We start from the raw sequence: 18,851 nt of genomic DNA, 5'->3' as shown, positions 1-18,851 counted from the left end.
CACATTTTATAATTTTACCAGGCTTTTCTTTGCAAATAAAGAGGTTTGTTTTGAGAGTGTTTAGCTGGTGTGTGTGCAGGATTTAAAAAAGAGAGAGAATTTCTACATGCATGATTTTACCTCATTTATAGGAAATCAATATAAGTGGTATGAATTGTATTGTATTTCTATATATTTTTATTATTATTTTCAGAGTAAGATCCTACAAAAAAAAGAAAAGAAAAGAAAATACAAATCTTTTAAGGTAATCGTGTCACAATTAAGGAACAAGAAGTTAAAGGTTGTCACACAGCTCTCCAAACCGGAATAACAGAGTTTCCCTTTACTACAGTGTATATGCAAGCCTCCGTTAATACAAACCATTCTACTGCTACAGGCTAAAGCCTCAGCTGTCACAGATATACATCACCAATGCATGGCATTCTCCGTGAAAGGTTTCCACTTAACGGTGACCTGCCTGTTTAATTTCCAGCAGGAACCATGTCCAGGTATTCACCACTGAGCGGCCGGGCTCTGCACTGATGCAGCAGCTCTCTGCCTCTGGGGTTTGTGTTGGCACAGGCCTCGTGTGCATCAGCAGCAGAATCCTCCGGCTATCAGTTTCTTGTATGAGAGGTGTGGCGAAGCGGTAATGGGCTGGAGAAAGGGCTTTAGGTTAGATTACTTAGTCCCAGCGTTGCCATGCTCTGTTTGAAAGTGGGAAAGCTATAGACATGAGGGACAGGAAATATACACCCCGCAGAGAGTTTCTATGCTTGCTGGGAATATATATATATATATATATATATATATATATATATATATATATATATATATATATATATATATATATATATATATATGAAACTATTGGAATGATGATTTTATGTGATTTTAATGTTGTCGTGCAGATGGATCACTGGTTCATTTAGCAGATACATGTCATAGCAGCAAGTTACTGAAACTGAAGTATTTCCTGTGATGTCCAGTTGCCTTATAGAAAGTAATGTTGGAAATTCATAAATCGGCTGAGACTCCTCAGACGAGCCTGTCACATCACAGCTTCAGATCAAATCTCCCTCTGCCTTTGTGACACAGTCTAATTTAGGGATGACATTGCTGTATGGAGTACCAGCATTCACCCCCTGCTACAGCACAGTACTTTTGACTATATTGAAATTCTCTACCCCTCAATGTTTTTGCTTATTGTTACTTCATTCACATGTTGGTGCTTAAAAACTTGCAGCGTTGGTGCAGGAACACTGTTTTCTGTGACTGAGAAAGATACATTTGTTTTTTGACACGAGAACTGGTGTGTAAATTAATCACTCTCCACACAGACTAAATATAATTTCATTTCAAGTAGGAAACATCTTGTGTCCAGAAGTTACTGTAAATTTTCTGTGTTTTTCAGTAAAGGAGAAGCAGTGTGTGCCTGTGTGTGTGTGTGTGACTTTTTCCAACTTTAAACTTGGAAATCAAGCTTTGTTTTTCTGGGGAAAAACAATACCAGACACAAATTGCTGCAGTATTCACAGCAGCGTAATTTTCTTAATAATGTCCAGAAGGGGCCTGCTTTTGAAGAATTCAGCACACAAGACGGTCACTACTGTAACTGATTGTTGAATTTCTTCTGTCCGAACGCGTTGCCACTGTTGTTTGAGTAACCTTATACAGTAGCAAAAGCAACAAGATAATGGACCTCACTGACGTTTCCACGAAAACGCCCTCCTAAACCTGCTGTCATTCTGTAAACATCACTCTGCTCACAGTTGTTGCCCCATAATTATATGTAGTGCCCAGCTTTCACCTGCTGTCCCCTGCTTAGATATATACAGGCAGAGTATTAATAGAAATGGGTCTCTGCATGTCTGACAAATAGCACACACCACGCCCTTTGTATATGTGTGTGAGAGTAAAAGGGACAGCAGATTTTTATGTGTAGCTTTAAATTGGTTTCACATGAGCTGGGCACACACTGCATCAGCAGATTCTCTGATCAAATTAAGCAGAGATGAGGGGAAAGAAAAAAGAGGCAGCGGTTGTACTGATGTGTAATTCAATAAACAGGACCAAGTAGGGGCAGACAGAGTGAACGCTGTGCTGCCTTCATCACTCAGCTCTATATCTGGTTCAGCCATGGATGGAGACACAAAGTAGCAAACGTCCGTTCACCATTGCTGTCGTAGTCAACAGAAAATATAGATACACGTCTAAGGAAATAATGTATATCCTCTTTGCAATCTGTATCCTAACAGATCTGTCACATTACAGTTAATTCATTAGTCAGGATTTATTTTTACTGCCTCAGTTTTGAAATCTTCAATTAGCTGAATGTAAGCAAAGATTTGAGGATTTTATTATGAGTTTTTATTCATGCATTATAGCTCAAATTATTAAACAAAATTTATTAATCAATGATTTTTTTAAAAATGGTGTCGGACTAAGGTTTAAGGTTTACTGTTAGGTTTAATTAATGTGATCTGAAAAGTTTTTCACTTCGATTGTTGTACAAATGATGCACATTTTTAATAATGTTGAATAACTGCTGACAACAAATTAATCACATTATTAACTTGTCAAGAAAAAGTCCCAAACATTCACCAGCTCCAATGTCATGATTCTGTTCTCAAGTTAACACATATCTTAGGTTAATTATAATTTTATTTAAAAGAATTGAAAAAAAGATAAAATGTCAGATATTCAGTCTTTCAAGTGGCATAAATGCTGCTGCTGTCTGTTTTAAAAAATATACATATTTTTAACATAATATTTATGTTAGTATTTTGGGGATATAGACTTCCTTTTAGACAAAACAATTTTAAGGTGTCATGTTGTGGTCTGAGAAATTATAATGAGCATTTATTTCTCCATTTTCTAAAAAATAAAATAATCTGTAGATGAATTTAGGAAATAATAAATCCATCAATCGTTTGCTGGACTACCACTGCTGTTTTTTCCATAACCACATTTACATCTGCATCCATTAACAGTATTATATGAATGTACACATTAGTCCTTGTGCATTTAGATGCAAAGAAGCTAAAAGGATAAAATGTCTAAACTTACGAAACAAGTGTTTAGACCCTTACTGCAAATATCAACCATTCAACCTGAAACAGAATATGTGTACTGTAATAATGAGCCGAGTGTTGTCATTGTGTTCAAAGGTAATTGGACACATATACATTCAGTCCAGCAGTGTCAAAATATTTAATATTTTATTCAGCGAAAGCCTGCAGCCAAGTTCAGCTCTCACTTATGAAGGCTTTTTTTTGCCGTTAGTCTGGTTTTCATCGGGTGACTGAGTTGGCCCATGAAGGATATTCCATCTCTTCACCATGAAAAGCTGTTTTGTTGTTTTTCGCCAAACAATTTGCTAAATGATGAAATGTCTGGTGAATTTGGCTGAATTGGAGCACAAAGAATACTTTTGTTTCTCCCGCTGCTTTATCAGACTGTATCTTGTCTTTCGTTTTTTCTTTTCTTTGAGGTCTACCAGTGCTGTGCACCATTCAATAAACCTTCTGAGGTTCATTAAGCCTCATGTGCATCTGCATCTTGAGAGCCTTACTGATCACAAAGAGGTTTTTCTTCATCATGGAAATTATTGTTCTGTTTATCCAACAGACTTGTGCTTCTTTGTCCACCAGGTTTGCAACTTTTTGACCACCTCTGATTTTATTTATTTTAAGCCACATTATTATTTTCTTCACTCACATGGCCACATCTGTGCTTCTTATTAATTCTCTTCAACTTAAACTCCAAGCTTCAGGTAGTTGTTTTGTGCATTAATAAACTAGCATTATTAACATTATGTCAATTTTTTTTCTAGCCCCAGTTTCACTGCACTTTGTATTAAAAGGACTGTATACACACACAGATAACCTAAATTGCTCTCACTGAGGTTTAGCACTTTAAATAAGACCGATTAAACCTTTCCTTGAGACATGCTGTCAGAGAGGATGCTCACGTTAGACTAAAAGTTCAGTATATGTGTACATAATCTTTCACACTTAAGACCACTCTCAATCCTGATTTTCACATTGTTTTTGTTACCCCAGGCTCTGTATGGTGTCACTCAAAGCAGACATCATTAATAGTGTAATGGCCACCACCTTTCAAACCTTCTGTTTGTGAGAAGTAGCCAATCAGAAGAAAGGTGGCTTGAACTGGGGATTGATAGCTTATAACTGATTGGCTGCACCAAGGATCAGCATACATCTATTATAATTATGAATAATGCAAAGCTACTGTAGTGGTGCACAAGAAAAAAATATGGAGATGGAAATTATTATATATAAGGTCTTTTTTAATATGACATTCTGTCAACATTTGTAGTCTTAAAGAAAAAATAATAATTTTAAGTAAAACATAATGACCTTGGAGAAATGCCCATTATAACAGGGTTGTGCTAACAGAACAAACACTTAAGATCTGGAAACTTGAATGTGCAATATATTTATTCATAGTGGTGCCTTAATGAAAAACTGAAGCAGTTTCAGGTCAGGTATATACATCTGAAAGATTTCAGAGCATGACTTTGAATAATTGTGGATGCCACGGCACTAAAGAAACTGCCTTAAACACTGAGGGAAAGGTGAAGAAGAAACCTCTCTGCGCTTGTGTTGAATGTCATTATATCAAGCACTAGTTGACGACAGCTAGCGGGCATCTTTAGTTTTAGTTGAGTTTGCAGTAGATCACATGTTAATGATAATGAGTCTCTGTGATAACGCTGTACAATTTGAGTGCAGACAGAAATTGCACCATCTGCCAAGAATTCTGAAGAGATAACAATGTGCTTTGATAACAGCTCTTTATGAAAAGAAACTATGAATGCATCTTACATCATAATTATATAACTTTACCACTAAAATTTTTGTTTTCCTTATCTTCATTGTAGTCAAATATGATTATAAACTATTTCTAGAAACACATTTAGCAGTATAAGATATCTGCTCCTGAGCACTTTCATACAGAGGATCCTATTCAAGGCCGGCCTAATGCAAGTCAAGTGCTTCCAGACTGAAAACAGCATTTGTTGCAGCTCCGTGCACTCAGGTTTTATAGTTTCCATTGCTCTGATTTATAATACATGTTCTTACGCATGGTGATGTTTTTTAAGACAGGCCAAATTAGCTGGAAAACTGAGTGTCAGTTCCATGCTTTTAGATAAGAGCAGCCTAATAAGAGTGCAGTATTTAGGCAAGGAGAATGGCTAAGTTCATTCAATTAAATGTATAATGGCTTGCATTGTGTCAGTACAGTGTCATTTCCTTTTTACATGTGACTTGAATTTGTGGAGGCAAGGAACAAAATAAAAGCAAAGGGAATTACACTTGAGCATTAGTCTCTCACTCAAAAGTGTTTATTATGTGGAAGTCATCGTTCAAGAAATGTCTTCGTGTTTTAATTTCGGAGTGAGACTATAGCTATATCAGCCACTGGTGGCATCTTAAGACTGTGAGAGGTAACGGCTAAAAATACTGCAACTTTATTTTTTTTTACCCAGGTCTTCTCTCGCTCCCCGTTTGATACAGTTTTAGTTAAGTGTTTGGATTGTAACAGAGCACCGTGTGTGTGCTGACCCAGCCTGATCTTCCCATAGCAATGTCTGGACCAGGCCAAGCAATGTGCACAGAGACGCAGGACCAAAACAAAACAAACGGGTCTCCGGGAACAAGTCTGTCAATCCTGGGTTCAGCGCAGCCACACAGAGCTCAGCAAGGACTCCTATCTCAATAGGGAAAGAGCCACATTCCCCTGAAATGAGCTTCTATGGGATGAAAGCCTTGTGTGAGCCCCCCAGATGACCCACGACCCCGTCTATATTTGTGCAGGGGGGAGCCCTGATCCTGAGCTCTCTGCCTCCCTGCCAGGATCCCGGGGAGTCAGGTTGGGGTGGCCAGACAACCCCACCATTCTGCCCTCGGGTGTTTTGCTTTTGGGGTAAAGAGAGATCCTCAGATGAGCCGGCACTGTCACAGCAGTAACCTTTCACCCAAGGAGTTTTTAGAGGTGGACCATAAGAGGGTCTTCCTGGAGTGCTATGCTATCCCATGTCAGGGTCTGCAGGATAGTAATATTTCACTAAATCTTGGGATCTGCTTTCATGGTTTGAGATTTTAATATTGTCTGTAAATCATATGTATCTGCTTTCAAATCAAAGTTGTGTGATTTTAGTATATTACACAGGCAGCATGATGTCCACATTTTACTTGCCAGTAGCTGAAGCAGTCTGGCATGTCTCAGCAAAATGGAGGCGAGCTCCAGAAAATTAAATCTCTGAGAGAAGAGTTGAGGAGAGGAGCTGTCATCACAAACCTGTCTGTTCCTTTCATCTTTGCCAGCGACGGTGTGCTGACATCTTCACACCCAAAAAGCTTTGAATCATAATTCAGAGATTAGAGAAGGAGAGATACAGATTCACAGACGTTCAAAAGCACCCCCTCCTCTTTTTTTTTTTAACTCACCCCTAATACCTTTGAAAACCAAGGATGCTCTGGAACGTCACCAGGCAGCTTCGTGGCACATGTAGAGTGCATGCCGGGGCTACGATGACTAACCTATGCCCTACCCCTTAGGCTTTTCAGGATGTTAAACTCAGTCCCAAACATACCCAATTACAAACAAACACACATGCTCGAAATTCCACTTTCACTTAAAGCAGCTCGCTGACCCTCCTTTCCTCTCTATTCAGGTTACCTCTACCCACTCTCTCCCTCAGGCCAGCGGTAATCCAATAGAGGGCTTACTTTAAAGGAGTCTGAACAGGAAGGCAATGTGAGTGACTGGGTAACTAACCCAGCTGCCTCCTCCTCCTCCTTCCCCACCAACTTGTATATGTTCAAGGGGAGATGCAAAGACGAGTGCAGCTTGACCCGATTGTTATCTGTTCCAACAACAAAGTCCAGATTCCTGCAGCTCTAGAGCAGCTCTCAGAGGGTGCAGACACAATAGTGAGCTAAATGCTAACATCATTGCTGTTTTGCTTGTTAGCAATTTCATATTTAGTTATTAACAGAAAGTACCGCTTGGTCTGGTTTTGCAGTTTGTTTTTAAAGAATTGATTTATATCTTGTTCTGATCATAGCACTATTTTGAAAAGGTTTAAATATTGTTATTATTCATCATAACGAGGCATACTCAGAATTATATTGCATTTCAAGGCAATCCATCCAACAGAGGAACTACTGCTACCAAACTACCTACCAAACTTTGAGAACTTCTACAATAAACATTTCACTTCAAACCACAAATGTGAACTTCACTGTGATACAAGGGGGAAGTCAGACTTTTACCTAACAATAGTCTTTACAATTCCTCCTCTGGGGACAATGAACATAGGTACAAATAATCCCTCCAAGTTGTTGAGATATTTCATTTTAGACACGAGTGAAAGATAGACAAAAGCTTCCATTCTTGTCAGATTACAATTTATTTTCTTGGTTCAGTGGTGTTGCATTAGTCAGTTATTGAGAACATTAAATGACTTGGGATCCTGTTTGGCTGGTATTATGAACCAGCCAAATAATTGTCCAATTTCCCCAAGTTTCCATTATTCCATTGTTTGCGAAGTTTCCTTTTGCAAACCCTTTGTTGGCCCACAGCATTTTAAGGTTGCATGACTTCTTTTATTTTCCCTTTGTTGCTCAAATCTGACTTCTCTTTTCCTTTCTGTTCCCATCTGTTACAAAAAAGAAAACTTTTCTTCAATGTTGCCACTTTTATTATGTCTGACCTTTTTTCCTTTGTCACATAATCACTCCCATTCTTTGTCTCTCCTCTAGTGCGAGGGTTTGGCATTTCTGACTGCTCGACATCCCAGATGGCAACATCCAGATTAATTTTTGTGGCTGTGTCATAATATATTCTGACCATGCAACAGCCAATAAATGCTGTTGGTCGACCCTGCAGCTGAGAATAAAGCTTCAGATTCCAGTCATATCAGAGGCAACAACAAAAAAGCTAAAAATCCTGCTGTTTCTTTATTACTTCTTTGCGATGTATTATTTGCAACTAATGTGAACAGTAGTAGTATTTACTGTAATTGCTGTAACCTAATTTAACTAACTATTAGGGGCTCCTCACCTGCCATGTGTTAATGCTGGCACTGAAGAGCTGCATGCAGATGCATCACATGGACTCCCAGGTAGTCTCTGACCCAACAGAAAAGGTCGCCTCCGACAGACAAACAGAGCTCCACTCATTCACCTAATTGTCAGGAATGTTCTCATTGAGACGAAAAAGAAGCTCTTTCACATGGCGTCTAATCAGAGTCATGCTCCCAGCACTTAATTTCGTAGGACACTTGTTGAACAACTGCCTTGTCCTCTTTCAAACGGCTGAAGCGACTCGGAGTCCCGCTCACCCCCCTCCGCACATCCACCACAGCACAATGTTAGTTCACAGCCTCTAACCTTTTCTCTTATCACATGTCCATTCACTGCTGCTTTTAACAAAGCGTTACCTTCTTCTGTTGTACTACTTTAATTACTCAATTTGCTCTTGGTTTGAAGATCTGAGCGAAATTCAAAGAAAAATTATAGCTTTTCCAAAAAAAAAAAAGCAAATAAAAGGCGTTCTTGCTTCAAAACAAAGAACAAATGCTGGCAAAAAATAAAATAAAATTGCATTACATTGTATTTTCAACACTATTTAGCCCTTTTGTTTTTAACATGTGTCATTGTGGATGTATAAAGGAGACACCGTTTCATCCAGTATTTAGACTTTTGGTAGAGATATGATTGTTTCAGTTGTTTTTGAGACATTTTTGATTTTTGATAAAAATTTCAAAACTAAAATTTCATATGTCAATACGTCACAATTACAGTAGCCTGTTGCTATAACTCATGGCTATTTTGGGGTACTGTTTATCAGTCTGCCTGTTTCCAGGATTGCAGACAGACAGAGTATTTGCTATTCGCTAATAGTCTTGTCAGGAGACCACTCTCATAGTGCCCTTGTAGGTTGTTGATTAAATTACTTACCTATAGATGTTTCTATCTGCGTGTTACTGTAAGCCCATTTTTCTTTTGTTCATTGCTGCAGATGAAGCTGACTTAACTATGATTTGTGGGTTCAGATGTGATCTCAGTCAGCTGCAGTAGTCATCATAGCATCCAGGAGTCTATAACAATTATTAGTAACAAAGCTTTACAACATATAACTTGAGAATGGAGCCTCTGGCTGGCCTGCAGACCTCGGCTCTCACTATTGCAGCAGGTTATTACTGTAAATCTATGGGCCTTCTTGGCACAAGTGAAGAGGGTGCTGTCTATCTTTAACATATGACAGTTGGCATGTGCAGTGATCAAGCATTAAAGACACATGTGGGATAATACACTTGTCTCCACACACATTTGCCAAGATTGCTTCCACAAGTCAGCTCCTCAAATGGTGGCAAGAATTCTTTGACATTTCTACAATCCTGGATTTAAAATTAACATTGTCTTTTATATTTTATAACCAGCCTTGACTTTTCTAATCCTGCCGAGGGTTCGCGTCTCTTTGGTTTAGTAATGAGCCATATTTTACAGACTGCAGCTCCTCTGTGGACTTTGATTTACTCTGAGAATTAGCAGACTTGAGGTAATTTATGGAGCTATTTCACTGCATCATAGTACAGCTTTGGAACGGGACATTTTTATTTTCTTTATTATAATGCCAACTGTTTCCTGCCAAATGTGCATGAGCTAGGGCAGAATGACAGTAAACAGCTGTGTGAACGTGTGGCTAATGGGTCTTCATGCACGGGTAATATTTCAAGCTGGGATAAATTTTGCCACAATTCAGAAAAATTTCACAATCTTGCTTTAGCTGATGTTTACGCTTTTCTTTGGTTGAAAACCGTCAAGTGTTTTGTGATCTTGCTGGACTGAATGTTTGTCTATCAGACTTAGCTAAGGCCGACATTCCCAGAGCTTGATGTATCCAAGTAACGGGATTTGTGGAAATTCTGCTCTCAGACAATAATAATTGGATGTTTTTGTGTGGTTGACTCCTGTCTAAAGATAGTGACTCACATGGCAAACACAAGACATGGCAGTCCCTAAACCTGTAAACTGTTCCTGAAATTGGTGGCCGAGCATATTGGAGTGGAGTGGTCCACACAGGGATGCTGGCCAGAAGCCGATCAGGCCGCATGATTTAGCCTGAAAGGTAGCAGCAATGATGGAAGGTCACAGACAAAGAGCCCACTCACCAGTGCTCTTTTGCTTTACGCCTCAAACTCACGCGCACTGCCCTTCGATTGCTTATTGAATTACATCTAATCATTCAATTAAAGTCACATGGAAGAGCAGCATACATTGTCTGAACCGAGGCACTGGATGGTGGATAAGGGGCACTGTGTTGTTTTTCGTGGGAAGTTACAAAACAAGATGTCTGAAATGTTAGCACTATGACAGGCGTCTCAATCTTCAGCTTCAGCTTGGGAAAGCACCATCGGGAATCTAGATCAAATACTGCGATTTCCCTCCGTTTTCCCATTCAAACAAAAGCTTGCGTACACTGACATACATGACTAGAGTGTTTTTTTAATCTATGAATAAAAATTCTTCTGATCAGAGAATAATTACCACATCTGTACAGCAGAAGTGTGCAGGAGACAATTTGGTAACACTTTGATGTGTCTAATAGACTAATGCAGCAGAAGATCCTGTGTTCTGTCAGCAAAGCAGATGAAGATGTGCGTCCAAGATGCAGATGAAGCAATGCACATATTCATACCAACCCCAAGTAACCAAAGGATGTATAAATAATATTCCTTCTGCTGCAACATCAAGATCAGAAGGATTATTATTATTATTATTATTATTATTGTTGTTGTTGTTGTTGTTGTTGTTGTTGTTGTTGTTGTTATTGTTATTATTATCACAATATAATATTCTCAGCTTCTTCCGTTTATTTCTGAAAAATGTATTCCTGTCCGTGCTATAATGGCTTTTCAGTGATAAATTAGCCACTCAAGAGTTCAATTTCATTAGGTCTAAGGATTTTTAAAAAATGTTATGTGAATCCACTTTAAAGTCTAAAATCTTTGAGGATCTGATGAATTAAAATAAAGTGAAAAAAGATGGTGAAAGGGATTAGTGAGGACAAAGGAGGGCAGCTATGAAGACTGGAAAGATGGCACCTCCATGTCTCAGAGAGAGGGAAGACTGTGTCTGAGAAATGGAGAACAAGTGTACTGGTACCAAATTTCAAGAACAAGGCTGATGTGCAAAGCTGTAGTAAATACAAAGGGATAAAGTTGATAAGCCATACCATGAAACCTTGGGTAGAAGTTGTTGAAGCCAGGTTAGGAAGAGAAGTGATGATCAATGAGCAGCATTATGGCATCATGCAGAAAAAGATGTGATGTTTGCTTTGAGAAAGTTGATGGAGAAGTATAGAGAAGGTCAAACGGAGTTCCACTTGAGTATCTAGAGGAAACCATATGCCAGGGTGCCAATAGGGGAACTGCGGTACTGTGTGAGGAAGTCAGGAGTGGCAGATAAGTATGTGAGGATAGTGAAGGACATGTAAGACAGTGTGACAGTACAGATTGGTCCAAGGTGGGGGTGGGATTACATCAGGCATCACCTCTGAAACCCCCTGTTTGAAATAATGATGAACAGGTTGACAGATGAGGTCAGGCAGGAGTCTCTGTGGACTATGATGTTTGCAGATGGTAAAATGGTAAAATGGCCTGCATTTGTATAGCGCTTTTCTAGTCCCTAAGGACCCCAAAGCGCTTCACACTACATTCAGTCATTCACCCATTCACACGCACATTCACACACTGGCGATGGCGATGTAGCCACAGCTGCCCTGGGGCGCACTGACAGAGGCGAGGCTGCCGGACACTGGCGCCACCGGGCCCTCTGACCACCACCAGATGACACTGTGATCTGCAGTGAGAGTAGAGCAGGTGGAAGAAAACTGGGAGGTACGTACTGGTATGTATGTGTGTGAATGAGAAAGAGACAGCAGTAGCCTGCCTCAGTACCTAGTGAGGTGTCTAGGTATTGAAGATAGAAGAGTTTAAATGCCTATGGTCAACCACCCAAAGCATCAGAAAGAGCACAAGAGAGGTAAAGAAGAGCATGCAACCAGGGTGGAGTGGCTGGATTATGACAGAAGTATAGCAACAATAGTGAAAGGGAAGATGTATGGTTTGGAGATGGTGGCAATGACAAAAAGAAGATTCACGGATGTAGAGAAGACATGTAGTGGGTTGGTGTAACAGAAGAGAATGCAATGTGAATGCAGTGTGAGATGGAGGTAGATGATCCGTTGTGCCAGCTCCTAAAGGGAACAGCAAAAAAAAAAGATTAATGGGGGTAATTATCATGATCCCAATCACTTGTGTTTAATGTCTCATTTGTCAATTAAATTTTAAAATCAAAGCAAAGTTTATTACTTTATCGTAGGAAGAAATGAGACTTATTCATGAGATTTATTGGCACATTTACCCATGTGTATTTAAGGCCTTATGCAGGGTCACTTCCAAGGTTTTCCTAATCTATACAAGCTCCGTGTGGAGATCTACTGTGGCTGGAGCAGGTCGGGTGTTGAGAGGCAGCAGTGAGTGTGAAGGAAATGGGGTCTGGCATGTTGACTCAGGAGTAAATCCCTTCGGACTTCTCAAAAGACTGTTATTAGAGTTTAATCACCCCGCGATCCTGGACACACTCTGAAGCTGAGAGGGATGACTGATGAGCAGGCAGCATGCAAACTATAAGCATCAACTCATCCAGAAGCTGCAATCAACGCTTTGGATGGATGAGTGCAATCCAGTGATGAGGGAAGGGGGGGGAAAGCTTTGAAAGAAATGACATTACACTTTTGTTTCCACTTTTCACGCTTCCTTTTTTTTTTTTTAATTGTCTTTTTCCTGGTGTTTGAACAATTGGGTTAGAAACCACTAGATTACACTTGTAAATGATATGGCTAGCACAAGTTATTTGTTTTCATAGTTAAATTTTATTACCTCAATTTTCCTAAGGCCTTCACAGCAGTGTTCTCAATTTCTCAACAATTGAGGCTCTTAGTTGTCATTAGGCGCAGCATATTTTTAGACAAAGGGTACATTCTGTTGTCTGCAAAAGCAAAAAGCAGAGCATGAGTGAATTGTTTCAAGAGAATCTGCATAATGCTTAGTGACCGAGTCTCCATTTTAAGCTGAATTTTTTCCAGACATGCTGTAGCGCTACCAGAGAAAAAAGAAAAAGACCAAGTGTGGAGAGAAATGGACTATCAAAGGAAGGAACTGAGCTTTCATGTTAGGACACTTTGATTGTGTTACAGATTGGTTCCAGGTGAGGCTCCTCTGAAAGTAAAGAAGTCAAAGGGAAGACAGAAATTCGTAACTAAGGATGGCATTGGCAGGATTTAAACATAAAGGCAAGATGTAGAACAACAGGTGTAGAGAATTGAGGAGGTTCAAACACTGTGTTGTTGTTGTTTTTTACAGTGGGTGGCGTGGAGCCCTCCAGATGTTTGTGGAAAGTGTCTTTCTTAATCATTTAATAAACTTTCAGACATCCCCATTTCCCAAAAGGTTGGTAATAACTCATACAAAGACAATATATTTATGCCAAAACTTGAGAAATATACATATTGGGGTTTTTAAAAAAATCTATATTCCTATCAAATGTTTTAAGACACAACAAACAAAGGGGAACATTTATGATATATTATAATGTTAGTTAAATACATTGTGATATAATGGTGGAAAATCCTAAAACTAATTAGGTAAAATACTAACATAAGTAAGTATTTAAAAGATAGTGAGTCTCTTATAAGCAAATATGTGGATCAGTTTAAGATGTAAGATTGTAAAAATGTGGGCTTACTCATTATCTATACCGTGTAAAAGCATTAAATGATTTAGAAAATCCATAGAAATCTTTGTATGCAAGGGACAAATCCCAAAACCGAGACCGAAAGGGTTAAAAAGATGGTTAATAACCGAAACTATTCTATAGTGAAAAATATTGCATTGGGTTTGAGGCACAAAAAACATTTATAAACAAGGTCTAGAAACACTGTTACGTTTAATCTTTCGACTAAAAATGAGCAGGACTATTCAGCTTGTTCTCAGTGCAGTTCAAATGCTGGCATCTATGGTGGTAAGGAGGAGTGCACGTCACATGGGTAAGTGAAGGCACCGTTAATGCTAAATAGTATGCACAGGTTTTGGAGAAATACAGGCGGCTATCTCTCATCTCCTGAAAACATTTGTTGCATTATGAAATTTAAAAAATGACAAATGGAAGCACAAACTGTTGAAGAGCTGAGAGACAAACTGAAATATTTCACTTTCAAAGCTACAGGATTTGATCTTCTAACTTTCTAAGTGTTTGCAAAGTATTGCTAAAAAATGAGGCAACACACCCATCCACCCCCTGCCCCAGCTTTCTTTGTTGTTGTTGTTATTGGCATCAAATTCAAAGTAAGAACATCTTAAAAAGACATTTAAGTTTCCTACTTGAAAGATTGATATATTTTCTTTGTGTTAAAATTATTTGTAATTCCCTGCATTGTTTTCATTTTTCACAGAAAGTCCGACCATATACCGCAACCCCAAAATACTTAGTTCATAATGGAAAACCAAGGCGTGCAACCTAGTCTCACATTTCAATCAAGTGAACTGAAAGCATCAAATATTTTCTTTTTTTTTCTTGAAAATGAATGAAGTAGTCAATTACTGAAATACTGGGAGTCCTTTTCAAGAATAGCGATTGATTAATCAACTTCAGAGCCATTTTATGAATTATGATGCATTGTTACAGTTGAAAATTTGCCATGTTTAGTCATGTACAGCATAAAAATTATGCATAGAGATGCTACTGTCAGTATATCTATATTTTATTTTAGTCAAACTTTCAAAGCCAATACAAATATGCAAGTTAAAATCTCTGCCCAGCCAGTTTTCTGTTTTTACGTTCTTCATAATCCATCCAAATGCGGCCTACCATCCTGCCAATGTGACTGCCTGCACTGATTAGAAGCAGGCATTGCATGGGAAGTCCAATTAGAGACGGAAATTGCACTGAGGCTGGCGCTGTATAGCGAAGGTTTGCCGCATGGTCACTTACCTGCACATCTGTACCGATTTTTTAAAAGCAGTAGCCACCTTTTTCCACCACCTTAATTGGAGTTTCCATCGCTGATTGCTTGAAAGTGAAATACACTGCCACGGTCTGCTTCCTGGTAATGGTCTGGCTTCTCACTGATGCCTGATGAGAAGGAGGTATGTGTCAGATTTAGATTTATACCAGGCAGGCCGTTTTATGCTCATCTAAATAGAGCACGTAAGGGATCCCAACAGTGTTTGGTACAAGAAGTTGTCTAATGTCGCTGGGATAAAGTGCCTCTATAAAATATTACGTGCATGACCGGGCTGTGTTTAATAAGAAACAGGAAGTAGTTGGCTGAAGGAAAAGACACCACAGCAATCAATCACTGAAAAGTTCCTAACTGTGTGATTACCGTAGTATTCACATGTAACAAAAGAGAATAAATCACAAAGGTTATTAAGACTCTCAATTATAAGCATAATTTTTTATATTGCCTGACAGCTTTGCTCTTTATACTGACCTGCTCTCTGCTTTCAGCACAGGCACAGTTCACCTTTGACCTTTAACAGTTACTCATGATCATACTGAACCCTCAAGAATCTTTTCATGTGTCACGTTAGCTCATTTTCTCTACTATTCATCCATGAAAACATAAGTCGGTGGTTTTGGAGTTATAAAGCACATAATTCCTACGATTGTAGTTTCTAATCTGTATTATGTGCTCACAGCATGCAGCTGCATTTATTATTGTTCTGCAGTTTTGCTGCTTGTCCATCCCAGTAGGGCGGCACTTTTCCCCTCAGCATGTTTGATGAAGGGCTTGTGTAGTAGGGTTATCAGAAGCCAACGCTGCTCAACATATGGGGATCATTTAAGAGCATAAAGTGACTTATGGCCCAAGAATTTTGTATGCTGAAAAAAGAAAACATCCTGTAGATTGGTTCAAAACAGATTTACTATCCCTGCATGATAGATCAAAAGAATTTGGACCGTGACAAACTGTAGGATATCTATATCAAACGAATAAAAATATATTAGGCCGCTCAGACTAATTTAGTTTGAAAAATAAAACAGACAAATTTGTTTGTGTTTGAGATGCAAAGTGTATGCCAAACATTTCCAGAAGTTGATGCATCACAGAGAAGATTTCTCAGATTTCCCAGGGAGTTTGGACATGTAAACTGGATATCCTGATGTCTTGGAAAATTCCTAATTCACTCATTTACAATGAGATAAAGGAGAAGATTGAAGGATATGTACTACTTTACTGCTTATATGGTAGAACTGCAGTTAAAGCTGGCAGCTGGCTAGCTTACTTAACATGGATAGGAAAAGGAAGGCTAACAACTAGCCTGGTTTTGGACGTAGCAAAGTCTGTATATTTTTGTTTTCATGCTGGGACTAGCAGGGAATCAGTGATGCTCCAGGTCCTGTTTAATCCTTGAAAAATACTGAATTTCACTTTGGTTAAATAGGGCCAGATCTAAGCTAACTAAGCTAACAGGTAGCTTTGAGTTTCTTTTTATCACTTTTTATTATGTGAGTATTAGCAAAAATGCCAACTAGTATTTTAGTACTATTACTTGAATATGCTGTTATTTCGTTTTGTGCCACCTTACCTCAATTATATGGAGACAAATGAAGCTAGGTACCTAAGACATGAGAAAAACTAAGGAAACTAAAAAACAATTAGCTTATGAATTAAGGAGTTATGTGGTCTAGTTATAGCCTGAATAGTTCAATTTGTTATGCTGCCTGATTACAGCATTCTTTTAGTGATAAACATTTTTAGTGCAGGGCTTTTATATTGTTGCTTTATTGCATTTGATTGAGTAAATGGATTTGAATGCTTCTGCGCTGTACTTCTTCAGCCTTCCTCTTGACATGAGGCCTCCAGGCTAAAGTGGTAAACATCATCATAATCAGACTCCATCATGTCACACGTCTGTACATATGGCTGGCTGAAAGGACAATAAGAGGGGGAAGATTAAAAGACTCAAAAAGACATGGTGGGGTAACAACACATGGGAAGGTAGATGAGAATAGGTGAAAGAGGTTGTGTGTAATAAAAAGAAAGAAAATATAAAGTGGGAGAAAAGTCAATGTGGATGGAACTCAGTCATGGAGTTTTCTGGGGCCCCAGATATTCTCTACCTAATAAATCCTCGGCACATATTTAATCTGTTCAGAAGGACATGCCCGGAGAGAGTTAAAGGATGCACGCTTATTACTCACCTATCCCTGTCTAAGTTTGCTGCCATACCAAATCCCTACAACCCAACCCCCCCAAACCCTGACTCCCACAGCCTGTCCTGCAGCCAGACTGCAGGCGCTACGGGCTATCAGAGAATCGGAGCAGGAATGTGACTCCTGACAGACACATCTCTCAGGACCTCAGACTAAATATGTTCCCAATTAGCTCCATCTGATAAAGTGTGAGTGCAAGTGAAACCCAAGGCGGGCATGATCAATAGCACTTTGCTCATTTTTTTTTTTTTAGATGGCTTTGACATTGACAGGCCGCACTGTGATTAATCGCTGTGGTGCTGAAGATAATTGTCCAACCACATCTTCCTTTAGAGGTGTTGCTGAACTTTCATTCATTTCTACAGAGCTTTGAGTGTAGGTCGTCACTTCCAATTCACTTCTAATCGTGGTCCTGAACTGGCATCCATATGAAAACCAGCTTTCCCTTAATCTTCCTGTCGTGCGCCACCCAAGACACAGAGCATCTACCTGGAGAAGAACTGCCATCTAATGTTCATGCTGCACACTGCACCAGAGTGAGCGCTATTAGTGGTTGTTGTTTCTGTGGGGCCAGCTGTTTGATAGAAACAAGCTGCGAGCCACTGTGGTTTAATTCTCAAAAAGTTTCCTTGGTTTCCATGCGCTCACAGCTGGATGTTTTTAGGTTTACCCATATGGGACTGCTGTGACACGGGCACTGGAGATGAAACAGGCCTCCCTCAGCACACAAACACGCCACTACACTCCCGGCCTTGTGTACAGCTGGTAGGGATGACACAAGAGGCACAGGGCTTTATTGAGTCCTGCTGAGGCTGCAGTGCAAGTCAATGCAGTGCTCTGGTAACGCTCAGCCTGCAGGGCAGCAGTGGAGAGTCAGTGGATGGAACACAGGCCGCTTGGCCAATGTAGAGAGTTTCTGTAGGCCAGTGTGTTGTTTGTGTGGATGTTGTGAGATGGGCTATAACCATCCATCAGCTCCATCCCTTTTAAAGAGTACAACACCTTCATTTAACCCTAATGTTCTGTTTGGTGTTTAATGGTTCAAAATACAAATCAAACATTGTTTAATTACCCTGAAATACAAGTTTCTGTTTCTTAGGCTTGGGATTATGAGGGAGTTAGGAGATGAAGAAAGGGAGCCACGTTTCCTTTTTTTCAGAGAATTAAGTCATTTTCACACTTACACTTCAAACCTGATTTTTTTCTAACACTTCACATAGCCTGCTTAAACATTAGCTGATCTTTTACATACAATCTCCGTGGTATAAAGTTCGTCTGATTGGCCCAGTGTGCGCATAGCACAGCTAATACTCGAGTGCATCCATTGCTAGCGAGTAGGCATCATGTGCACTGTCTCCTGCCCGCTCTATCGGAACAGCTGCCTCAGCTAAAACACACAGAGTATTTCAAGTAGTTTGAACTGTGGAAAATATCCCTATACTAAAGTTTCCCTCAAATTGTCAGAAGTTTCTGTGCAGTTGAGAAGGTTAGGCTTCTCTCCAATCTGTTCATCAAATCTAAAACCACGGGAAAGCACAAACACAGGCCAGGCTC

This window comes from Simochromis diagramma, unplaced genomic scaffold, assembly GCF_900408965.1.
Source record: "Simochromis diagramma unplaced genomic scaffold, fSimDia1.1 OVJJ01000293.1, whole genome shotgun sequence".
In the NCBI taxonomy this organism is placed as follows: domain Eukaryota; kingdom Metazoa; phylum Chordata; class Actinopteri; order Cichliformes; family Cichlidae; genus Simochromis; species Simochromis diagramma.
This window is presented reverse-complemented; position numbering follows the sequence as displayed.